The sequence below is a fragment of the Bactrocera neohumeralis genome, chromosome 6, assembly GCF_024586455.1.
Source record: "Bactrocera neohumeralis isolate Rockhampton chromosome 6, APGP_CSIRO_Bneo_wtdbg2-racon-allhic-juicebox.fasta_v2, whole genome shotgun sequence".
Classification (NCBI taxonomy): Eukaryota; Metazoa; Arthropoda; class Insecta; order Diptera; family Tephritidae; genus Bactrocera; species Bactrocera neohumeralis.
Window position 1 is genome coordinate 76,284,007 of NC_065923.1, and position 26,991 is coordinate 76,310,997.

Here is a 26,991-nt window from a genome sequence, read left to right on the forward strand (position 1 = left end):
CTTGAGGGTGTAGAGCAGATTCGTCTGCACGCGGTGCATCCTGGGTAAGGATAAATGACCTGAATGGATCCGGATGACCCAGATGGCGAACGGTCGGCATTCCCCTATAAGTAGGTGGTAGCCATCGTGAAGGAAGTGTAAAAAGGAGCAAGACAAAAGGTAGTGGCAGTGATTCCTCGTGCTCGTATATTGCTTCCAGCCCAACCGTCCAACCGGTTGAAATTGAAGAGATGTTGCGATATTGCAATCTTTCTCTCCCCTTTCAAGACTGTAGAGGGACTAGGCTGGAGAGGACCGAGGAGCCATATCGGCAAGTGCTAATACTTCTAAGCAAGTAGTCACTTGTTCCTTTCAGTGTTCCTTTCAGTGTCACAAAGAGGGCCAAAAGTATCCTGAGGACCACCCCCTCGAAGCCAGGCGGATTACCCGCTGCCTTCAGTGAGGATTCAGTGAGGAAAAAGGGGAGGGGACAAACTCGAAGATAAGAAGATCGGAGGCGGTGAGAACGGGAGGCGGATTGTAGTTGATGGATTCATTTTCAGTCTCTAGAGTATGTTCGAGGAGTCTAGGGTCGGTAACGTTGATGGTACGGAACACGCACCGCTGAAAAAAAATTTAGAGAATGAGTATTCTTCAAATTAACCTCCAGATCTTGCTTCGTCTTGGACGGAAAAAATTAGACCATCATTCCTTCTCTGCTTACAACATTAGTTTTGGCTGCTTTGCGCCCGGCTCATCTGGAAACACCCATACAGTCGACTGCTGTTTACTTCCGGGATCTTACGTGAAAATCCACAATTCATCACCTGTCACGATGGCACAGACGTGTTTCGAAGCATCGCTATCGTATTTTTTAACATTTCTCACGACTAATCGATACGAGTAATTTCTTCTTTTTATAATTTGGCGCCAATTTGAGATACCAATTGCAGCCAGGTTCTTCTCCACCTGATTTCTCCAAAGCAGCGGAGGTCTTCCTCTTTCTCTCTACCCCTCACGCATACTGCGTCGAATACTTTCAGAGCCGGAGTGTTTTCATCCATACAGACGACATGACCTAGCCAGCGCAGCCGCTGTCTCTTAATGCGCTGAATTATGTCAATTTCGTCTTATAACTCGTACAGCTTATCGTTCCATTGAATGCGATATTCGGCGTTGGCAATGCGCAAATAACCATAAATCTTCCGCAGAAACTTTCTCTGGAAAACTTGTAACGTCCATTCATCAGATGTCCATGCCTCTGAACCCTATAGCAGGACAGGGATGTTGAGTGAGTTGAAGAGTGTGGTCTTTGTTCGTCGAGAGAGGCTTTACTTCTTAATTTCCTACTTCCAGTCCGAGTACCGGTAGCAGCTGTACACTCTTATAGAAGATGGTAACTTCTCTATTTCGTTCTGCAGCTCGATGTATTTTCTCCAGAAGTAGATTGAAGAAGTCACAAGATAGGGAATCACCTTGTCTGAAAGCCTATTTGGTACTGAACCACTCGAGGTGGTCCTTCTCGATGCTGACTGAGCTTTCGGTATTTTTCAACGTGAGTCTACACAGCCGTATTAATTTTTCGGGCTTTGTCCATTTCAGCTGCTAAAGTTAAGACAAGCTTAAGCTATATTCCTGTAATAGTAGTTCTGTTCGCTGTTAGCACAAATCCCTCCTACTTTTCTATCGTGAATTTAAATTAGATTGCCATGGAAAAGTCTCCCGTTATTACCTAGCAATTTTTTAATAATTTTTAACCTTCACCATTTACCTTCTGCGCCCAACGGCTGCGAAACAAAATGACACTGGTGGCGTGGTGGCGCCACTGTCATTTGCATAAATCAAAACTGTAACAACAACAACAAACAAAATAAGTAGTACAAATATTATGGAAGAAAGCTCGCGCATAACTTGCCTTGAGCGATGTGCGGCCTCCTTCACCGCCACCCCAAACTAACCGCTGCCGCCCGAGTGCGCCCACTTGCTCCCTATATTTAAGCGCACATGTATGAGTGTGTCTTTCTAAGCCTTCTTTGTGCGCCTTTGGGAAAATGAGTAAAGTTTGCAACACAGCAAAAATGATTAATTTCACAGTTGGTAATTTATGTAGACACATAATTCACAGCAGGAGGATGTGGCCACTTGCAACACGCATGTATGTGCCACATATGCATGTCAGAGCGCGTACTACGGGGATTACACTCATGCCGAATACCGATGTTCAGCGTTGTTGCAACAAATTTTTAAATGGCAAAGGATTATAAGGCAAAGCACATGCTCGTCAAGCGGTTGGGTCTGTTGTGGCGTGCTATAGCGGTTCCAAATAGGGGGGTTGTTGCATGCGCCAGACAGCGATATATTGAAGTGTTGCTAAAAATAGATTTTCCTGACGTGTATGTACATATAGCAGCACTTGTAGTTGTTGTAGTTGTGTAAAACATCACATGACCTTAGCTGCGCGCCAAAAATGGCAAAAGAAAAGCGAATGGCTGCGCCTGCGTTGTGGGCATTCTAATCGAATCAGCGAAAATGTGTGTAGCTGGGTCAGGCGGCCGCCGAAAGCTCAAGGGCACACATACTACCCGGCTAATGACTTGAGAAAGTGCCACCACGCTAATGGCGCGTCTTGAAGTGCTAGCAATAATTATGCGAATGCTGCACATCGTGCCAATAGAACACGCTTCAACTATTATACTAGCTGCGCATGCGCTTGATAAATGTGCGACATGCAGACAGTAATGCGACATGCGTCCATTAAATTGGCATACAAGCAGCACCAGCAGTCTTCAGTTAAATGTTTCGTTATTAATTGTATGAAAAGCCAGCAGAATATTGAAATGACAAATGAAATTCTTCTGTCAACTACGTTCTTTACCTTCGACTCAGGCATCTCTCAGTTATCAGCACGTCGATCAGCTATCATTCTTTGCTCAGTGCCAGTATAATTATATATATGTATATCGTATATGTATGTAGCTTAAGCAGTAGCAATAAGAGTTGATTAATTGTTGGCGGATTGGCTGATAGCATCAGCAGTCCCCAAGGGCGCGAAGCCGTATTGGTGCAGCTCAGAATGCTTACACCACAATATTAAAGTAACTAATCGAAAGGCCATAGAAGTTTAGTTGATAAAGTACAAAGCCTTGTTTCCAAAATTCTTATTGTTATGCACAGAGTGTAGAAATACTCTTGGTTATCCCAAAAATTTGCGACTTTAGTCTATTGGCTGCTGCGGTGGCGGCTAAAATGAAACGGAAATGTCGAAAGAACAACTGCATGGAGACTGTCGTGTTGCAGTGGAGAGAAAGCGCACTACCCACCTTGCAATGTTGCAGTCGACCAACACACGAGCAGGGTGAGATGGATACCGATGTATTGCTGACCAAACTGTTTAAATACGGCGGCAGGGAACTGACAAGGTCCATAAGTTTTTTCGCAGAATATGGTCCGATGAAAGCATGTTCGCCGCTTGGAATCTAAGTATGCTTTGTCCAAACCACAAAAACGGAGACTGCATAATCAGCGTCAATTACCGCCATCCTAATATCGCAACTTTAAATAAGTGATTGGACCTTATCAGCGAGACCTCTCTCTGATAGTAGGTGAGATTTCAGACATGAAACTTCTTTATTGTGCGACTTCAGAATATTGCTGGGGATCGGGAAGCACCCGTCGCGCCGTTCGATACCAAGTGAGGTTTCAGACAGGGAGACTATATTTTGTGCGACTTCCGGATATAGCTGAGGGAAAATAATACGAGCTGCAGAGCTAAATAGAGAAGGTATAATCTCCTGTAAGAGAACACAACTGCTGGCATGGTCCGATGATATTGATATCATTCGCCTCAACAACGCGTTAGTTCTGCTTTCCCCAGACTTGATGAGGAAGCGAAACGTATGAGCCTGGTTGTGAAGGAGGACAAGACAAAGTATCACCTGTCATCAAACAAACAGTCATTTTATTCATGACTTGACTCACACGTCAGTGCTGACAGGCATAACTTTGAAGGCGTCTCTAATTTCGTCTGTCTTTGAATCAGTATCAAAACCAACAGCAATATCGGTTTTGAAATCCGAAACAGAATCAGTCTTGCCAAGAGATGCTTCTTTGGACTGTGTGGGCTACTGAAAAGTAAAGTCCGCTCTCGGCGAAAAAATACCAAACTCTACAAGTTTCTCATTATTCCCGTCCTGCTAAATGGTGCGGAAACATAGACAAAAACAAAATGTGATGAGTCGATGTTAGCAGTGTTAGAAACAAAGGTTTTGAGCAAGATTTATGGTTCCTTTGGTCCGGTATTCACGTAATACGAATCAGGTGAGAGCGGCTATGCTGGCTAGGTGGTAGAGAAGAAATGACTGTTGTGGTGTTATTCACTTGACTATAACCGCATTAGCGGTGTCTACTTCATTATTGGTAAATGAAAAAGCTAAAGCTAGCGTTTGCAGGCCATGTTTTAAACGGTCGATTACTTGGAGCGCACGCTAGACTACTTCGAAACTCAGGATAACTTCGGTCACTTACTGCTTAATGAGAGCGTTGGTAACCCCAACGCATTATAGCTCAATTAACTCAATAATCACTTGGTAATCATTTATATGGAAATATAATGCTAGAGTACAAAAAAATGCTCGTACAAGTCAATCCCAACTCAGCAACAACAGCGTGTGAACTTTTCCACAAGTTGAGTTCGGTTTCAAAGTAGAATACTGCTTAAATCAGCGCATACGTAGTGATGCTTTCGCATGGCAACAATAAGTGCAGACAACATGAAAAATTGCCACATTAATCATGCGCTTGTTGAACGCTCCCAATGTCTAGTCGTCCGACACCAAAACAAATAACTACAACACGCCCCAAAGTATGGACTCATTACTCTTGCATTTATCGGCTGTGAGGAGGCAAAAAGAGGAGAATATCGTAAGTTGTGGCATTCTTTTCTTCTTTCTTTCAAGTTGTTGGTGATAGAAAACAATTGCAATTAAATTAAAAATTCTCACACAACAACACCAACACAGACAAAACACGAATGAAGACGGTGAGCGTACGAACGTCTCAAGCACAACACAGCCGTTGCGGCCTCGAGAGCCTCAAGCGGCGGTAGGAATGCCGAGCGGCAGGCAACCACGCACTTAGCACCGCGCTTAGCGGGCTTGTACGGCCGCGTGGTGGCTGACGTTGACGTTCAATTCAAAAGTTGGGAGTTGCAGCGGCTGCCGCAATTGTTGCGTCGACAAAATCTGCCCGCTGGTTATTTGCTGATCGTATAAATACAAAATGTGGGCGTGGCGCTGCTGAAAAACATATTCATTGTAATAAAAACAATCCTGCAAACAAAAAAAAAAAAAACAATAACAAAATTTAACTGCGGTTGCAACGAAGTTAAAATACCCTACACAAGTAAAAGGATTTCTTACAAGAACTTGATTCCCATCGTTCAGTTTGTATGGCAGCTATATGCTATGGTGATGCAATCTGAGCATCTGACATAATCGTCACGACTATCTATCATCTTGATTTGGCCCTTAGCAACCTTCAGCGAAGTTTGCACCCATTTCCTTAGGGTTCTGCGGACTTTTCCTTCGGCATCTCTCCCACTCAGCACTCCAATGATAATGTAGTTCTGGGACACATCAGAAAATGATCTTGCGAGCGTCACGCTCATTGTCTTTGGTATCTAGGCTGACGATTTAGCCATTTCAACTGACTTAAAATATGCCGTTCCCTGGCAGACACACTGCTAGTAGCAACACTTTTGTCATCTCCCTCTGCTCTTGCTTAGAAGCCAATATTTAGCAGCCGGGCTTAACTACTGGCTACCGCTGATGTTTTGGCTTTCCTTGGGCCAGCCTTGGCTTCAATATCCTGGCTAGTGGTAGTCTTTGCACCTAGACCAAGCTTTATAGAAAAATAGGAGATTTTTGCGTAGGCTGTTTTCGAGCTCAGTACAAATGCTGCCTTCTTCTGAGAATAACAAGCTCCTTCCGGATTTTTACAGGAGTTTTGGCTTATATTTTGGGTCCACGAGTTTAGGGGAAAGTATGTCCGTTTGCGCATAGTCCCCGCGAGTAACGCCATCATACTACCGATGGCGTCAGGTATCCATAAGCTCAGTTCCAGCGGGATTGATCATCGGTACAGGTCGCATGACACCTTGATTCACACTGTTCAGGGTATAAGAATGAAGCAAGCGCTGAGCGGCTCAACAGAATAATTCTAGCATAAACCAATTCTTTGCCGCCAGAGCAACATGTGTATATGTGTGCGCATTTGTGTAAGTGTAGCTGATCTGAGGTGGGAGCTGTGCCGTGGTTGAATGACGCTGGCACACAAAGGAGTTGCTGCTCTTGTAGAGAATTGAAAACATGTCCACCCTCTTATTTCGCGGCAAAAGCAAAGGAGCGCTGCCGTCGCTGCCACATCCGCGCCTGCCTGCCAGCTGTTGGTTGGGTCTGCGCAGCGCTGGCTGCCTGGACATGTTTGAAATTGTTGCTCGCGCCTATAAAGTATTTTATAATTTAATTTATGTAAAGCGAATGCAAAATCGCAAAGCGCACACCAACTTACAGCAGCGCGCGATGCGCAGAGAGAATGTGGCTGGTAAAAAGCGCTTGCGCTGCGGCTGTTGAGACCAAGGTAAGCTGCGTAGCGCTTGCTTGGCATATTTTCTATGCCTGCTTTAGTTGGCATTTATTTCGCTTTTTATCAACTTTCAAGAGTCGTGTTGCTAGCTAGGGTTGGTAGGGCTGTTACAGCGTTGCATGCCACAGATTGCTTGTTGTTAACCATAACGCTTTTTGAATTCTTCATTCACGCAATTCGGCATACCACCACGCGTGCGTATGCTTATACGCTAGCGTCCGTCCGGCGTTTATTGGCAGCAATCTGCTTGAGTTATGACTTAACTGCCTCGCGGCGATTTTCCGCGGTTCATTTATCATCTGTTCTAAATTGTAAATGTCATTGCCAATATCTCCATCGCTTTAATAACAATGTAGGGATGCGTACCTAAGGATAAAGTGCTTACTAATTTAATTATAAACAAAAGAGCTTCACGGCATATCGAGCTTAGTTTGGTTTGACGAAGTCGTGTAACATATATTTAGCAAAGAACAGAATTAGATTGTGAAATGCAAATTGCTAGTTGGAAGGATTCCTGGAATCTGCTCTAACTCGCTTAGTATATGAAAATTGGCGGTAGTAATTCAGACTTTCGTTGAGTAAAGCGCAGCTGGCCATCGGAATATGCATGTAGGATGGATACAGAATTATACTAATAACCGCAGATATCTTCCTCGATTAGCCTTACTCGATGTCGCGAGCTATGAAGTATTAAAAATCTTAGACACACGCATGGTAAATGATCTCTCGCTCTTGTATGATTAAAACTGTTTCACAAGCAGACGACAAACCCGTGGTGCTTCGTAAGACTTGTGCGGTCCATACTAACCGATCACAGGTACACATATCTTACATTACTTATAAAGATTATGCTTCAGGATAACTGCGCATGACGTGAATTTTAATAGATTCTGCGGCTTCCATATACTATATACGATGGGGTCACCAAATGAACCTTAACAAAGCAGGACAAGTGCACACGAGATGGGCTGTTTACGTAGATGTTAACTCTAGAATTGCTTCCGGATGCACAAAAGCCAAGGATCTCTGCTTGAAATATACTGTAGTAATCCGGCTGCTTAAAAGTGTGTTTAACATTGGTACCTGCCGACGACAGCCTTACCCCGAATGCAAGGCATTTTCAGTACCAATTGGCAGTGTCTCCCAGTTAAACGCCTTCACCTTCCCAAACAACTCACGTGCAAACGACCCTGATTGTTCGGCATTCCGACTAGTAGTACATCTGGCATTCTGCCAATACATGAATACAGTCCTCGAGCCGCACCCCATAAAAACACCCGGACCTGTAGATACCGGAATAGGTGCCTGTAATGCAAAAATGCTATCAGTGGCCCATGCTCCTTACTCAGATAGAATCTGATTTCCGGATTTACTCGTAAGTCACTCGTCTGTCATTTCGGACAATATATTCCTACACCGCCTCCGCGCTCCATTTTTGCGTCACCCGTATAAAAGTTTGTTGGCACGCAGGTGCCATACCTTTTTGCCAACCATCTCTTTTTAAGTACACTCTCAATCTGAAGCGCTTTATCGATTTGTAAGGGTCTTGTGATCTGATATAGTTACAAGTATATAGTATTTTTAGGTAACACCACGGTCCAGCATTGTAAATTGTCCAAGTGGGATCCATGCTAGAATCGACCTCTTAACCTAATAAACTTTACTCAGAATCTTCTTTCCCAATTGAAAAGCGGAATCTAGTAAACGGTGCCTGCCAAACCGCCATTAGCACTGAGCTACGTCCGAAGATAGTTGTCTCGCTTATTTTGCTGCACAGTTTTTAGAGAAAGTCTTCAGGTTGTTTCGAGCATACTTGTATATAAGGTATTGCTGGTCTTCCACATTGTGCATCCACCGCAGTTTGCTGTCTAAAACTACTCCAATGCATTTGAAGCGGTTTTTAAGATAGACTTACTATATGTCAAATTTATCAAAGGGAGCCTCCTTGGAAAAATTTTGTATTTCCTTATGAAAATACGCAGATCCGCTTTGCCCGGATTCACCACAGACCCCCTTGCGATGTGCGGTTCTGTATAAAATATGTGTAATAGTAAGATACCCACAGCTTGAGAGACCTGCGGGATATTGAAGTCGAATATTTCTTGCCTCGCGGCGGAATTCGCCTTAAGTTGATAGTCGGAATTGTTCCAAGAAATTTCCGTGATATCTATTTGTGCTCTAACTAAAAGTCAGATCAGTCCTCGCAATCTTCTGCATCAAGACCTACAACATAAGACCTCGCGAAAATGCTGTGGGTTATTGATTTCGAATGTCCGTTGTCTCGCAACAGAATTTCTCTTAATCTGATTGACGGAATTGAACCAAAGAAATTCATTGACATCTATGTATTTGTGCTCTAATCAAAAGTCGGACCAGTTTAGTTTTCTTCTGTGTTAAGAACTACAACATAAGACTTCCTGAGATAACCTTTATTAAAGTGATCCACAAAACACCGTATGTCCCTTGCCTCGCAGTGGAATTCGCCTTAATCTGACATACGGAATTGGTCCAAGAAATTTATATGACATCTATTTGTGCTTTAACTAAAAGTCGCACCAGTCCTTGCATTCTTCTGCATTAAGACCTACAACATAAGATTTCTTGAGAGTAGATACTGTAATCAAAGTGATCCACAACACCTTTAAACTGATAGAAGGAATTGGTTAAAGGAATTTCCATGACGTCTATTTGTGGTCTACCTAAAAGTCGAACCAGTCTTCGCATCCTCCTGCGATAAAGCCTACAACACAAGACTTTCTGCAGGTCCTGTAAGATATTGACCTCGGATGTTGCTTACTTTGCAGTGGAATTCGCCTTAAGCTGATAGAAGCAGTAATGGCGACGTCTAAGCCTCCGTCGTCGGTACTTTTTATAGCACTAGTGTAAACTTAGGTGAATGTTTGTTGCACGATATTATCTTACTTTCAAAGCTAATGTTTATTTGTCTATAAATAAGCATAATAATAAAGATATTCCGGCAGAACTGGCCGGAGGCGGAAAGTGAAACTCGCGATAATAAAATATATTTAAGTGCAACTTGAGACGGCGACTTGCATGTACCGTATGTGGCGTTTAAGTACATGCCACCATATATTCTGAAAGCATCCGGCGATGTGTAGAAAGGGTAAAACCCATGTAAAAATGCAGTCAAACATTAAAAGTCATTGTCAACTGTCATGTTTATTATTGCCAACGGCTACTCGGTCGGCTGCTGCCGTCAACGTAGCAGTCACATACAGATATGCATGTGTGTGTGTGTGTGCGCGAAGTGCTACCGTTGCCACTGTCATTGCCACTGCAACAATATAATTGTCAGTGATATTTTGGAAGGCGAGCCGACGGCGTGGATGAGCATACATGAATAGGCAAACAGCACAGCAACAACAACAACAACAGCACGTGAGAAGCAGCAAAACCTCTAAGTTAATATCAGCGACAAGCAATGATCCAAGCGGACAACGTGCTAAGTGATACTCGTATTTGCATTGCCGCCGCCGCCACAACAAATACAAGAACCATACCAACGTAGCGGCAGCGCGGACTGGTAATATATGCGCGCGTAAAAAAATTTGTAGCAAGCAGATGCAACAGGTGATAATTAATGTGTAAACTGAGATGCAACGCGACGATTGTGTGCGGCAGCCATTCAAACGAATAACAAATGTGCCAGCAGCAACAGCAGCGGCAGCAAGCAACAAAAACAATGTACAACAACAAGACAAACAGCAGCAGGGACATGCAGCAGTTGGCAGCCAGCGGCAAGTAGTGAGTCTGAGTCAGTGACCGCGCTGCAACTACACGGGCAAGTGCCGCAGGAGTAAGCAACAACAGCAGCAACAACAACAATAAGGGCATATGACAAAATTTGTTGTCAACAATCAGCATTTGAATGCCACCGTTTGCGGCATACAAGGATCAGCGCATACTGTGTGTGTGTTTACAGCGTTGCATCCCAGTTGTTCTTAGTCTCAGCGTGGCAGAGAATGCAGCGCTGTTCCATACTTACTGGCCAACAGGCGCTGGTCAAACGCAACGGAAGCGCTTATTTATTTTTACAAATTGCCTTACACACATTTTTGCATGTATTTTTTGCAGCGTTGAATAGGCAAACCGTTGTGGCATGTGTGTGCGCACAGGCTGTTTGTGCAACAAATAAACATGTTGCTAAGTGCTGCAGAAAAAATGTGGTTTTTCGTATAGGGATCATGCGCAAAAATGTATAATAAGTGGTTTCCATGGAAACTGCGTACGCAAAGATACTTTTTATTGTTATTTTACACATTTTATTGTACATAAATGATGTTAAAAGAAATGTCTCAGATGGTCCATTGGTTGAGTCCATTTTTCGATGACTCGTTCGAGCATTTAATTGGCGACTGGTACTGCACGCTAAAGGTACAGCTCCTTCGGGACCACAATGGATTATCTTACCATGTTGAGCCTGCGTAACAGTACACCTACATACTATACCCTAGCATTTCTTCGCAGGACAAAGCTGAACTACTCTTCTCTACTTCTTCTGTTTTCGCTTCTACCTTGCCTTTCGTTTTTTCTCAGTTCCTGTAGAGCAACTGCAGACCAATTCTTCACTTTATTCCAAACGAGTTTGCTTCGTATCATGAGGTGCACAATATTTTCTGGAGTCACAAGTTCGTTGATTATAATATCTATGTCATCTCTTTCCACATCGAATTTCGAACAATAAAAGAAAATATGCTGCGTATTTTCGCTGCCATTACCACAGAATGAACATTCTGTTTCATTATCGTGACCGCATTAAAGAGATACTGTCGGAAACATCCGTGTCTAGTCAGGAATTGCGTCACCCATGTTTTCACCTTTCCGATTGGTTAGTACATCCACATTCCTTTTTTTGCCATGTGCCAGTGCCTTTTCTACTCATATACAATTTTCTGCCTTTCTTCGTTTCGCTCTATTGTTGTAAGACGTCTGTAAATGGCTCTGGATTATGTCTGGCGGTATAATACCCGTTATGACTCCAGCTTCAGCTCCAGCAGATTCAGAGTTTGTGGAGGCCAAACTCACAATACTATTGTTCTGGAGCCATTTGCTAGTTGGCCTTGCTGTGTATTTCGAATCATTGTTCTGTTGGAAGACAATGTCCGACCTATTTTCACTTAAGTCGTCTGCACTGCCAAGCGAATGACTGAAAAGAATGTCAATGTCAATGTCTGCCGTCATACGTCCTTCTATTTTCGCCAACCTATCAACACCGCCGATCGTCATGCAGACCCTCACCATAATGGAGCCTACTCTAAACTTCAGCCTAGTTTTAATGTTGTGTGCCCCTTGATGCTCATTCCATTCGTGCCCATCTTATCCCAAACGGCTTACTTTGGTCTCGTCCGACCACATGACCTTCTCAGAGTCATTTTTATTCTAGGTCTTGTATTTTGTGGCGAAGTTTAGCCGCTAATTCTTGTGTCTCTAAGTAAGTAGAAGTCTTTTGACTTTCGCGGCCTTTTAGACCAACTTTTTTTGCGAATTCCACTAACATCACCAACGGTGATTCTCAGATTTCATGAAATTTGAAAATGGAATGAGTCACACCATTCTTCAATAATTTTTTGATCTCTTCTCTAACTCCATTAGACCGACTCCGCTTATTTCTTAATTTAATCCTTTATCTACTGCTCATTTTATTTATCCATAACTACTTTCATTCAATCTAAAAATAAACTTTCGAATCTGCAAATTGAAAATGCTGAAATGCAGCGAGAACGCGCCTACGCAGCGCACCCACACCTACGAGGTAGGGAGAGTAAGAGTTTGCCATCATCAGCAGCTCATTGCCTGTCACATGTCATGAGTGGCAGCGCCGCACCGCTTCCGCTTACCGTTGCAATTAAAGATTGCAAACTGGAGATAAAAATTGTGACGCTTTGCGAAATTGCAATAACAATAATAACATAAAAGCAGGCCTTGGTGACAGCGGAAACGTCTGCCTACAATAATACTGTTTAACAAAGTTTTAACTATTTTTTGTTACATAAAAACTTTTATCAAATTTTGTATGTACTAAGGCCATCCTCTGGGTAGTCAAAAAACAACCACGTGAAGTCGAGCTAAAGTGAGAAGGCGATATTTCCTTTCCCAGGGTTGTGCGCTGGGCTTGGGACCCGCCACGTAAAAAACACCCCCAATGAAAGGAAGAGCTTCTCTCGACGAACAAAGATCAAATCTCTCATCATCCCCGTCCTGCTATATGTTGCAGAGTCATGGACGATGACGTCTGATGAGTCGGCGTTACGAGTTTTCGAGAGAAAGGTTCTACGAAAGATTTATGTCCTTTGCGATGCAGTACTCGCCGATTACCAAAATAAACAAAAATCATCACAAGGTTCTTGTGACAAAAACAGTGTTTACCAGTGTAATAGACTACTTTGGATTACTTCGTTAACGATTACCTTCTTCACTGATTTGCCATGTTTCTGGTGTGATTTTTAGTTTGACTTTTTTAAGCTGGAATTTTTTATTATCGTTGAAAAAAAAGTGCGGATCGATGACTCACTTTCTGAATGATGATATGTGAAGATATGTGGCAGCTAATTGGAAGCAATATTTTTATATTAAACACGAACCAAATGAAGTGCGTCTATAGTAACTACTTCTTAGAAATACATCCTGATTAGTCACACTTTTAGTCGGCTACATTTTATATTCTCGGAGCATGTTGCAACAGAGATTACAATAGTTTTGTTCACTTCACTTTGTATTACCTACTTGTAAAATAAATTGAGATAGAGATAGATTTGTATATAGTATATGTAAATTATCAGAATGATGAGTCTATTAGAATTCCGAGTGTCTTTCATCCGAGACTGTTGTTTCCTTTTCATTGGGGGCACAACCCTCGGGACAACCTCGGGAGGAATGGTTCACCTTCTCACTTTACCTCGCCTTCAAACGGATGTTCTTTGGCTACCTAGAGGATACTTGGTCTAAGATCGGAAGTTGAGAGTGTATCCTTCTTCATTTTTACTATATTTGCTTTTAAGTCTTAAGTTTGGAAAACTCTAAAGATATGAACTGAACGTGTGCACCTATTGTTAAAGAATATTTGGATATGACAAAGCTCTGTGTAAAGTGGGTGACGCGCGAGCTCACTTTCGACCAAAAACAACGACGAGTTGATGATTCGGAGCAGTGTTTCTAGATCTTCAAGCGGAATAAACTCGAGTTTTTTGCGTCGATATGTGACAATGGATGAAACGTAGTTCCGACATTTCATTCCAAAGCGCAATCAATAGTCATCCGAGTGAATACACACACATAAAACCGCACCAAAGCGTGGAGAAACGTAACAGTCGGTATCAAGGTTATGGCATCTGTATTTAGGATGTGCATGGCATAGCCTTTATTGGCTACCTTGACAAAAGAAGGACCATCCATAACGATTATAGCACAATCGTTCTCACGACAGTCGGCTCTAAGTAACCGGAACGGATTTGTATTTTTATCCAGCCAAGGACTGTCATCTCGAGACAATTCAGCAAAATTACTTCAAGAATGTTGAAGAAATCGCCAGAAAACGGCATTTGAAGAATAAGAAAGTGCTGCTTCACGGACACAAATCAGTGAAAACGATGTCAAAAATCTATGACTTGGGCTTCGAATTATTTTCGTATCCACCGTGTTCTTCAAATCTGACTTCTAGCGACTTTTTTCTATTCTCAGATCTCAAAGAATGCTCGCTGAAAAGAAAATTTCGTCGAATGAAGAGGTGATCGCCGAAACTGAGACCTAGATATTTTGAAGTAAGCGGTTTGTTCCTTCCAAAAATGGTATCGAAAAGTTGGAGAGTCGCTGTAATCAGTGTCTCATCTCTGAAGGGAACTAAGTTGAACAAAAAAAAACGAGTTTTTGCCAAAAATCTGTTTAATTGTGTAAGGTCGAGGACTTTTCAATTGACCGATATTAGAAAAGAAGCGGAACAGCTGAGTTCAGCTCTATTGGATACTCGCAGACTAATATGTAGCGGCGTGCTCTTACAAACTGCTATCGTTGTTGCGACATTATTCCTTTACCTTAGGGATAAGCAAATGTATGCTTCACTCTCGCCTAACTACATGCATATGCCTTGTCATCAAACTGCAATACTCTGGCTGCCCTGCCACATCGCTTATGCTAAATTGCTCAACAATTTCGTTCGATTTCCACTGCAAATGCAATGTAAACACACAATGTTTTCTTACGCACGTGTTGATTATTTTAAATATGCATAAGTGTTCCGGGCAGTCAGTCTGCGAAAAGTCGCTTTTATGCCACATGTGTAAGCGACAAATGGTTTGTGAGTGTTTACCGGCAGGCATGTCAGAGATTAATTACCCGTTTGCGATCGTAAAAAAACCTGTCAATGACAAAATGGGTGCAGTCCAACATTGTCTGCGACGCTGGGCCAGCCCCTGTCTGCACTGTATCGTCGTTGCACTGCATCTGGCGACACTCATAAAGAACGACAACGGTAAAAGTCTACATGCGCAGCTCACATTTTATCGTCACAATTACATTTCATATGGAAATAGCCTTAGATTTGAGAAGAAAATGCGAACAAAGCCAGCGCTGAGCCGTACTTATATAAGCGCTTTTGAAAATTATACGCTTTTGTTGCCCGTGAATGGCGAAAGATGTCTCTGCATTAATGAGTTCTTTAAGTAGAATACGTTGTCGGGGGCGTAGACTTCAAAAGAAATTCTTATTTCAGTATGTATCTGCTAAAACGCTGTCTTTTCAACGGAAACTATTAAAAGCCCTAGGTATATATGCTCTATGTGCTCATAAATGTACTACCGGCGCTTCAGTTTTTGAGGCAAAGCAAACTTTGAGCTACTTCGGGTAAACAAGTTCATATATTGAGAGCCAAGATGCCCTCGAGCTACCCCATGCCCTATATAAAGATATAAATGGACTACCAACACTCCAATCTTTGAGGTACTTAAAGCAAGCTCGGTGTTACTTCGGGAAAGCAAGTTCGTATATAGAGAACAAAAGAAGCTCTGGAGCTGCCCTGTGACCTATGCAAAGATATAAATGGACTACTGGCACTTCAGTCTTTGATACACTTAAATCAAGGTCTGATACACTTCGGGAATGCAAGATCTTATATAGTGTGCAAAGATGTCCTGGAACCACCCTACGCAAAGATGTAAATGGACTGCCGGCACTTCCGTCTTTCAGGCACTTAAAGCAAGCTCTGGCTGCTACTTCCGGGAAAGCAAGTTCAGATATAGAGAGCCAAGCTGCACTGGAAAGTGAAACACTCACAATTCTATCCAAAGATAACTGTACATTTTCTTACGACTCGAAGACTTAAAGTATAGGATTGTTGTCCGATTTCACCCTCGATTTTATCGAGTTATTTATTGTTAAATCTATATAGGTTGCTAACCACAGCGAGATCACTGAAAACTGTAAGACTGACGAACCAGCATTTCCTTATTATCGGTCTCAGAATGGTAGGAACTTCGCTCAGTTGTCTGCGGGCCTACTCTTAGACGACTGGTTGGTTGAAACGAGAGCCGCAAGGGATGCCAGACCGTAGACGGCCGTACTGAGGCCATCAATAGGCCCGTTGTGCTCACTTATCATTCGGCTGAGGCTGGTCATTTGGAAAGATAATGTTCCAGTGTCTCATCAGCATTTCAGTGGATTTGGTAAAATATCTAATTTTTCCATCCCAGCTGCCTAATGTCTCTTAAGTTGAAGCTTCTCATTGGGAGCCGTGGAATATATCCCATCACATGCGGCTGCGGCTAAGCATTCGGAAAGATAATGTTGTAGTGTCTCATCATCCGTCACGCACCCACTGCAATCCGCCGCATACACTTTTCCAACTTGTGTAGGTGGGATCTTAAGTCTACAGGACCCATTCTATGACTGAGTCCCATATACATATTAGTACATGCGTTATCACAAGCTCTTTTTAATGCGAGCTGCCCTACGAAGTCGCTTTTTTGGCTTCAGCCCACGCCCGGTAACGTTATTTAGCTGTTAATGCTATGATGACCGCTATTTATCTTAATTGCTGTTATTATGGTGTACACTTTTTGCAGCACTGAGCATAGCAAGCTTTATTTACCACGTCCTAGAGCACAATAAAGGCACCCGTTAATTATTGCATTTGTATGCTTGCCTTAGACTTGAAATGCAAGCTGTGTGTAGCATGTTTTGACGTGCTGCAGAACTGGCGTGACGACGGCGCTTTGCTAAATATGCGCTGTACTTTTCATTATTTCTATTTCGAAATGCCATCAGCTTTCGCCACGCTTCAATTCGCAGGTTTTCAACGCCTCCATAGCGGCTGGGCCGCACTAATTTTCACTTTCCCTTTCCACGCGGCGCATTTTCCAGCAGCTGTACACTTCGTTGAACGAATTGAACGAAAGTGAAACGTCAATTTTGTGCGAAAACCAAGTTGACCGTGAAGCGTGTTCTAAAACTGTAAGCAAAGTGAAACTTTTCATTAAAAATTGCTTGCGAGTAGCCGAGCTCAGACACAATTTCGCTAGCCCTGCACATTTTAATTACACTAACACTGCGATTTCTGATTTAAATATTTGCGCTTAATTGAATTTGCAACCCATGTGAACGCCTAGTCGAAGGACCCATTTCGTTTGAGCGAAAATAAATTGTAAGTGACTTTTCTGCTACACACAATCTCCGATAAGCATCGCATTCAATAAACAAACTAAGCTACAAAATAAAGAAAGAAACGAAGACACACTGTTGCTTGGTCTACGTTATTGGTTGAGGCTAAAAGGGTTAGCTGGGCTGATGCATATCAACGCAGGCAGATGAAGTTCACCAATTTATTCTGGGCTTTCACCACCCCCCTGCGGCTAGTACAGGCAGCACTTCAATGCGATAGACGGCGGCTACTAAGCTACGAGCTAGTCTATGAACAGGGTTACCAGCCCCATTAGGTTAAATTTGGCAAATAAACTGATTTTTCATAAGATCGCGAATAACCCCACCTAGACTGCTAGAGACGCCTGTACGTTGTGATACGTAGAATTTCAATGTGTGGAACGAGAAGACCATAGCAAATTGACAAAGCGCCTAGAGCCTGCCAAAAATTTATTGTAACGGCTATTATAAATTCTAGCCCATTCGTCGGATTCGTTGAAAGTATGGCAACCGTGATGCTTCAACTTGGCCATCTAACCAAACCTAACCGTCGAGTTGACTGAGAAGTAATGCCTTCAATGACTGCTACTTATCCGATCTACTCCACATTCAATCCGAAGTTTAAGTTAGGTTAGGTTCGATGGCTGACCTAGCCGACGCATTTCAAGAATTGAACTTGAAGTATGCAGTACTTTTTGAAGCGAAAAAAATACGACTCCGGATGCGATCTTACAAGTCAGTAAAACGCCAAAATTTGCTCAGACGTTTATCTTCTGTTCCCATCAGTTCGATGGAATATCTGAAAGTGTGAGCTCCAAAGTGTTAAAGCCTAGATGTCGCAAAAGCGGCACAATCTAGAAGCAAGCATTGCGATGTTTAAACCTTGTCTTCTTCCATGCAGCTTTTGCAGCTAGCTACCGATAAGATTCTGGTTTTAAAGCGTGGACGCTGTTAGAACATTGGCCTGTTAGAAACCCCACCACCAGCGAGAGGCTAGCCTTACTGAGAACAAAGCGCTAAGACGATCTCTTATTCTCGAGCCAAATTATACGATTCAGCCTAATTCTACTGATAGCAGGGTTAGGGTGTCTTTCTTTGCCAGGTCGTCAATTTTACAATTACTTGCGATTCCGCTGTAGCCTGGCATCCATATTAATATTCAGACAGGTGAGCAACAGGAGAGTCTGATAGCAAGTTTCGTGACCTTACACCTTACGTCCCTATATAGTATATCCGAATATTCAGAAAGGTGCCGACAGGGGAGTCATTGATATCGGCACTTTATCGAGAATGGCATTAAGTAGTATAGTTGGAGTGGACTTTAGTGCACCACAAATGCTGATGAGCGGCATTCGTTGAACGCGCTAGAGCTTCCTTGCTAATGTGCTCTTTTCAAGGGCCTTACACCACAAAAATAATCTAGTGAATCTGAAATCTATTGGTCAGGTTCAGGTGACATGAAATCTTTGTATACCATGGCAACTCTAACCTTCCTGCAACGTACGTGGTACCAGCCAACATCAAGCCCTCAGATTGCGCTGATTTCGGTTTAACGCTTAACCCTTTGAGTACTAATCTCCTAACCGCTGCAAAGAAACCCATTGCGCTTGGACGCGATATCTAGCAACGTTTTATGTGCTGCAAACACAAAGGAGGGTAATCTTGCCTAGCCGATCAGCGCGGAACGCTGGAGTGAGCTTAACGAGACGCCGAGATTGAATGGATATTTTTTCTCATTACAAAAACAAGTCGCAAGGCACAAAAACAAAAAAATAAAAATAAAAAAAACTGGCTTCTAATAACAACACAAATGTGGCACATGTGCTTACAACATTCTTCAAGGATTAGCAGCATAAGTTACTACATTTTAAATAGAACAAAGTCGCCTCACTTGCAACACGGCAAGGCAACTAAATTGCAGCTCAGACGCCGCGTATGCAGCACCAGCGTCTGCCACGGCGGAAAGACAGTAAGCACCACAGAAGCTGACAAGAGGCTAGACTAGGCTGCAGACGAGCGCATACGAGCGACAAATGGACGCACGAGCGTCTGGCCAGACTACCAGGCAGACACTGGTGCAACCGTCTTGGCGTTTAAATCTGAATCTAAATCTGCGGCTTCAATTGGAGTTGATGTTGCGAAGCGCGACAGCAAAGCGGCTGCTGAGTAAGCGCAGAAGCGGTTTACGTTGTGGTCGCCGCTGCTATTATGACGGTGCTCTGGCAGTGGCAGTGGAAGTGAGTAAGTGGTTGCAACATTTCGCGGTTATCTGCACAATAAATCTTGCCAACAGTTGTGGTTGTTTTGTTATTGTTGTTGCTATTATTGCAGTGACTCTTGTGCGATTATGGATTTTCCGCTGATTGCTGCCGAACGCGCTGGCAATTCTCGTTGGCGCTTTTGCACGCTGAGATTGTTGTAGTTATTGTTGTTGCTATATAGTAGTTGTTGTTGTTATTGTTGCGATGGCTGCTCGCATCGTTGCATCTGATAGTAAAACTTCGCGCACGTCAATAGCTTTTCTTTTCGTTACTTTCCGGCTATATTGCGGCTTTAATGGCTTTCGCTGCAATAACAACAACAACAACAGCAATGATAACGACAGCAAAGCATAGAAAAGAAGCGCAGCGTACTTAGATTGTGTTGCAATCATGGCAAAAGCATGAGTAAAAACTTTATAATCTTGGCTAGGAATGTGTAATGATTACAGCAACAAAAAAATGCACATAACAACAACAGAAACCACAAGCATAATTGTAGCGAAAACATTGTCTAATATGCTGCTGCAGCGTGTAGTTGTGACAGTCGCTTTGAAGAGAAAGAGAAAGGAAATCAAATCTTTGATGGACTAGGTCATGCTGACTCAGACTGTACAAGGAGCAAGGACGTAGATCCAATAGGTGTTTGTGCTGTCTTATAAGAAGTTTTTGCGACAAAGTCTTGCAAAATCTAATTTACATCATCCTCCTGGACTAGGTCATTATGAGCCATATTATACAAGGTAGAATAATCAAGCAGAAAATGCTGCGATGTTTCATCCTCGTCCTTCTGCAACTGGATACCGGTAAGATTCTGGCCTTAACGCTTGCACACCGATACGCCGTTTTCCAACCCTACAACCACTACGCAATGTGACTAAATATACTACCAAAGTTGGATTTCAATAGTTAGTTCAACGTGAGAATGTCCTCTAGACGTAAATGGAGAAGAGGTTAGTGGGAGGAGGAACCTACATCAATATATACCAATGAGTTCAAAATGGACTGCGGTGTAATGATGGTCGTATATACTAGGTTTAGAGAAGGCCTGTGGAGTTTACTGAACAATTACGGGAGGATACAGAAAGCGACCATTTACACAGACACCCAGGCAGTATTACTGGGCTTGTAGTCGCCAAAGATCAACACCAGCATAGTTGACAATTGCAGGAAAGCTATTGTTGTTGTTTTAGCATCAGAAATCTGCCGAGTCGACAGTTCTTGACCGAATAGAAAATCCGGGTTCGTTCCGGTTACGTAGACCCGACTGTCATGGGTCCATAATTTGGGTTCCCGGTCACAGTAATATTTTCGGCATTTAAAAAGCAGACGAGCTAGTTAAGACAGTATCATTTCTAGACGAATCCGAGGCAGAGACTATACCGTGCACAATACGAACGATCACGAGAGAGTTAAATAACAAATCAATTTAAAAGTTCCCGGCCTACCATAGTACAACAAGTTTTTTTGGTGACATTTGTCTTTTATTATTGAACATAGTTCCCTTCAGGGATGATATAATGATTATAGTGACCCTTGAGCTTTACGATAGAATTTTTGTAGTACGATTTGTCCCGCAAAATTGGTCTCAGTTTCGTCGATCATTTCTTTATTCGACGAAGATTTCTTCCCAGCGAGCGTTCTTTTGATATCTGAGAACTGAAAATAGTCGCTGGGGGCCATGAAATATATATAAGCTGGGATAAAGTAGGTGCCAATCGTTACCCTGTCGATTTTATGGGTCCCAAAGCTTCAATGCTTCGTTGGTACCGTCTCATAAGAAATTTCTCGCAAAAGCTGATTCGATTATCCATCTGGTAAAAGCACTGAAGCAACTGGTTTCGAAATTGCAGTTTTGTATGGCAGTTTTTTTCTGTAAGTCCATAGATAAATCTGTGATCGTCATAAAAAAATCGCGAAAACTGTAAGAGCTAGAAGAAAGTAGGCGTCAGTCGTCTCCCTAGCGCACCACCGCGTCTACTTAGATTGAAGTGCGTACCTTTCATTTCTAGCAACGTCGCTTCTAACAATCGTGCTTATCAAGTACGAGTATATACCCCAACAGGCAATAACTGACAGCGCTTATGGAAATCGCAATAGCAATTCCATTTATTCACCACCGCAAGAATCATTCGCGTAGTGAACTGCTTGCCAGCATTCATTTCTATTGCCAACGCATGCGGGTTACGAAACGTGCAAACGTCTGTCCAAGTGACCGCCCAGTCGAGTACGGGCCCTGTTGATTGCTTGGCAGTTGCAGATGCAAATCAGTCAATTTGAAAGTCACGAGTGAGTTTAAATTCAAATTAAATAAATTGAAATTGGCAAATGGAAATTGAAAATTGAATTGTGTGCGGGAGGGCGGCCGCTTGCGGAGAATGGCACGAGAAGCAGCTAAAACCACAAAATATGCGCACACACTGCAGATATTCAAATAAGCCACGAAATATGAGCGCGCGCGCGCGGCACAAGCCGATGATGCCACCAGCAGGCATGCAAAGAGTCTTCAACCGCCACAATGGAAATATTTCCAACATCATTTGGCAAAGTAAGGGAATTGCTGCCGCTTGCTGCAACCGCAAAGGCGCTGCGGCTGTGCGGGAGCAAAGCGAAAATTGAAAAACACTTGCGTTTGGCAGCCAATAGTTGGAGGTAGGCAGAACCACGGCAAGGCGCATAGCCAGCAACCGCAGTCGCAACCGACGAGCGCTATGAATCGTTTGAGCGCCCCCAGTTGCTGCTTTTTAAATTTTCCTGACGCGCTTATCGCGTCGATGCAGTGAAGCGGACTTGAACTTCAACTTACCAATGCGCTGTGGTGGCAGTGTGGCAAGCTTGTTTCTACCATGAATTACAATAAATTTTCTCACCTGTCAATTATGCGACCATTCTAAATCATTCACCAAAAAGGGATAACCATCACCGACACGGCTGCGGCAGTAGTCGGCCGCTTGCCGTACGCCTGTCCAGCGACGTCAGGTAGTTAAGCAGCCAGTCGGTCTGTGAGTCAGTGCGCCAGCAACGGGGTTGAATAAGTGGCGTTGCAATCACACCTATTGGGCTGTGAAAATCTCCATAAAACCGCCATACTCAAATTCAGCCGAAGTGACCGCAGGCGCACGTTGAACGTTGGCGGGCGACGGGTAGCGGCACGTGCTGAATTGATGAGCTGGAATTGAAGCGCTGACAGCGCGTCGCATCGCACACCAGCAACCGCAAATGTGCTGCCAATAGCCGCAAGCTAATATGTTGCGCGTTGCAACAGTTGGTGGTAGCAGCCTATTGATGGCCATTATAATCAGCTGCGATATGTCTATTCGGCGCGTTGCGTCGTCTGCCGCCGGGCACATGTGTGTATATGCGTTCGTTGCGGTGATTTGCGGTGTGATTTGATGAGGCGTGAAAATTTCAATGTATTCCTGCTGTAACATAAATTAAACTGCGGAAATACTTAGACAACAGCGCGCTCTATTGATCGGCACGTTGGCATTAGCGCTGATTAGGGTGTGATTAGAGCGCGCTGACGGCTGAGGAGTTTACTGATATGCGCGCAATTACCGCAAAAGGAAGAATAGCGTTGGCAATCAAGCGAATGGCTCATCTTAATGGCTTGGAAATTTATGCAAGCCAAGATGTTATCTTGCTTAGATTAGGAATTGATGGTGCCATTTCGATATACCACAACAGTTTTTTAAGTTTAGGAAACATTTACGTACGTTGGCTCTTAAACACTTTCAGGTGAAAATTTGCTAACGATTAAGACGCAACTTCCTCTTATATTATGCTTAAGCAACTTGAGTTCAGCAAACGAAACCCCTAGCACTCTTTAAGGGTGCTCTTATTTGCTGTGTGAGCTTTGACAGGAAAGTATTTGAGGTTATTGGTCTGCTAACGGAGTGAAGTTGACTTTATTGCAGATGATTTTTATATTTGGAACAAAGTATACAAGTTGCACACGTCCTTTTATCTTTAAGAAGCTGCTCATTTGGCGCAGCTGAGGTTATGTTATCTTGTCCTGACCTAGATCCTTGAGTCTGCAGTGTCCTGTATAGAGCGCGACAAGGGGACGGAATTTATCTCGGCGGAGGTTGATCATATCTTTAAATCTTGCAAGGTTGTACCCTTCCAGTAATAGCTTGGCCCAATATTAGCAGAATGCACTATCTGCTGCCTACTGCCAGTGCCGTTCTCTCTACGTCACTCTCTCTTCCGTTTCAATGACTTCCGGTGTTTTTGAGCCGTTAGTGTACCAGTGGATAGTCTTTGCCCTTCAGTAGTAGGTCGAGCGTGGAATCACTCCACTCCGCTTTACTGACGAGAGTAACTCTAAACTTCTTTGTAAAGTTTACCCTCTTCGTAACGTTGTCCCTTTAAAGAAGTGCCAGTAGTGTGTCTTATCTTAAGACCTTCATATGTTGAGACGGCATTATCTTCCTTTTCCAAAACCCTCTGCTGACATGAGCAGCATGGTATGTTTCACTACCTTTTTGATCACTAGATGCAGTGATGTGAACTCCAGCATGACCTCAAGAGCTGTAGTTTGGCTGTGGCAGGCGATTCTTAGTAGCTTCGATAGTTGAAGGCCTACCGAAGATTGCGTAAAACTGAGTCTAATGTGAGGCCTAGGAACTTGACCGCTTTATACACCTCCAACTCCCTGCCACCAAGTTCCAGGGGCCTAAAGCGCCAGAAAAGATCTTCGCATTGTAAAAGGGATGACGGTTGTTTTTGACCGGTTGATATTTAACCCTACCTTATTGCATCATCCATTTGCTTCACTTAAGTCCCTTTGAACTAAATCGCAGAGTGTGTTCTCAAATTTAACTTGTGCCATTATGACAATGTCATCGGTTTGTGGGCAACTCACGATGCTCTTCTATTACTAGGTTCTATAGTAGGGGGGATAGGACTCCACCCTGTGATCAGCCCCTCGTAGTACCAAAACAAATGTTACTCTCCCTCTCAGTAGTTTCAGCTTTCTAGTACGCAATACAGCCTTTATCCATCTGTATACTAGAACCGCCACTTTCCTTCTCTCCAATGCCTTGACGACGCTTACGTGAAGCAACCTTCGATGTCAATAAAAGCACAAATCGCAACCTCGCCATTTTCCAGCGAAGCTGAAGTTCAGGCGTGAGAAACCGAAACGTTGGTGGTTCCCGCCACGGAGGCTTATAACTGCCATACCAACTAAACGATCGAAATCAAATTCTTCCTTAACTTGTAAAGATCAATGCTTTCTAAAGTTAGCATCACAAAGCTCTTGAGATATCCACCCGCAACTCTATTATTTTCCATTCAGCTCTGATCGGAATCGTATGGACCGATTAGGTCATCTTGCAAGTGGGGTTTCCACTGGGATCTCTTACTCTCAGTGCCCTATCAACACGAATTCTGCCCCCAACTTTATTATTTTCCCTTCAGCTGTGATGGGAACCATATAGATCCGTTATGTCATCTTTCAAGCGGGGCTCTTGTCCCTTTCTCGGTCGCACGAGTCAGAGTTGCATCACAAATAAAATGCGTACGCACCTCAGTCGCTGTGAAACTCAGTACACTAGTACTTCACAGTTATTTATAGCGAGGCGCAACAAATTTTTATTGCCCATTTTTATTTCTTTTTTTTCTTTTTCTTGAAAACGCACTTGTGTGCGCCAACCTGCGGGTACGTGCGTGAGATATTCGTGGAATTGATTTTCACCAACTTCTAATTCCCGTTGCCTACTGCCATATACAGCTGAGTGGGGTGAACGCATGCGCAACCGCTGCCTTTTATATTGTCAATTTGATTGCCATTCGCTGTGGCTGCTTTCGCGCAACATTCGCTATAGCTCAATGTTTACTATTGTTGCTTTTGTTATGGTATATTTGATATTTGATCGTTTTATGGCCAGCTGCGGTTACATGTCGGATCAAAGGTTATTGACGTGATCATAAATCTCAGCGTGGCTATTCGTCCATCATCCAAGCAACCAAAATCCGTTTGGCTGCGACCAAGCAGTCGTCGACGTCTTCGTTTGCATCTTTGACTTTGAATTCGTCTCAGTTCTTCAACTCCAGCAATAATGTCCGCACTGCGGCCTTCAAACCGACCAGCTGCCAGCGCGCCTACGCTTTGTGCCGTCGCGGTTGCTATGTATGCCTGCGCTAGCAATTCAATGCCGTGAACGTCATTTCGTTGCGCTAACGAGAACGCAAATTTGTTTGCGCGCGCTCTGCACTGACCTTCGTTGGTCCTCAGCGCGCTGAACTAAATTGAATTGCTGTGGAGTTTATGCGCTGCACGCGGCTGATGGAATGCTCGCGGTCAATGTGTGGACAGCTGGCGCGTCCAGTTTGTGAACGAATTCACATTTGCGAGACTATTCGCTATGTCGTTTGTTTCTCTTTTATGTTTCTTTCACCTTTTTTTTTTTAATATTTCGCAAGTGCTTTCTGTGAGAAATACCGAATTGCAATAGCGCCCGCTGTTTTACCGCTTTTTATTGTTTCACTGCCTTTTCGCCAGCAGCGCTCATAAAATTTGGTTTGCGCGCTCAAAAAAGAGAAATACAAAACAACAACCGTAACAAAACAAGATAGTTATATAATGAAAAGAACTTGCAACGTACTGTTTGCGGTGTAGCAACAGCAGTTCCGTTGATGAAGCCACGTCGCATTTCATGCATTTGATGCGAAACGCGGACAAAGTGCCAAACAGTGTGATTCGTCGATATAACCAAACGCCGTCGGTGTTCGGCCGACTCCAATCCTCGAAGTTGACGTGCGAATCGCGCACTTGGAGAAATGACTTCAGAGATATCAGAGGAACCATGCTACCATGTTGGCGCGTAATACGTACAAGGCTGTACAACAACTCGTATTTGGGTTATCATGGCCCACTACTACACCGGTTGGTAAAAGGTTATTTTGATAGTAAAAGGCTTAAGCCTTTTGTAAACAAACTGATCAGACTTTAACAGTGTGGGTTTAGAAACCAAAAAATCCACTATAGGGCGGATGTTCACAATATATCAAATACTGGAGAAGACCCTAGACATACAGATCGACAGCCATCTCCATTTGGTCAATTCCAAAGCCGCTTTGTTGTTGTAGCGCCAGAAATCTGCTGAGTTGACAGTACTTGGCCGGATAAAATTCTGGCTCCGTTCCGGTTACGTATACCCGACAGTCGTGTTAACTAAGCAAAGCTGGTTAGCCGGTCGACCGCACTGACAGGTGCTACTTACATATACGACGGCATGTCTAAATTTGATATTCCTAAGAAACTCAGACGATTAAGCAGAATAGCGTTGAGTACAACCCTCTGCTCCCTAAAATTCGGGAAGGACCTCTCCGTTAGCCGTTTGATACCAGTCAAATTTTAGACAGGGTGCTTCCCTCTTATGCGTCTTTTTCAATAAATTCTGGCAGCCGCTTGGGTGCCTGGTCACAGCGGAATCGCTGCAAAGTCGATGAGCTACGA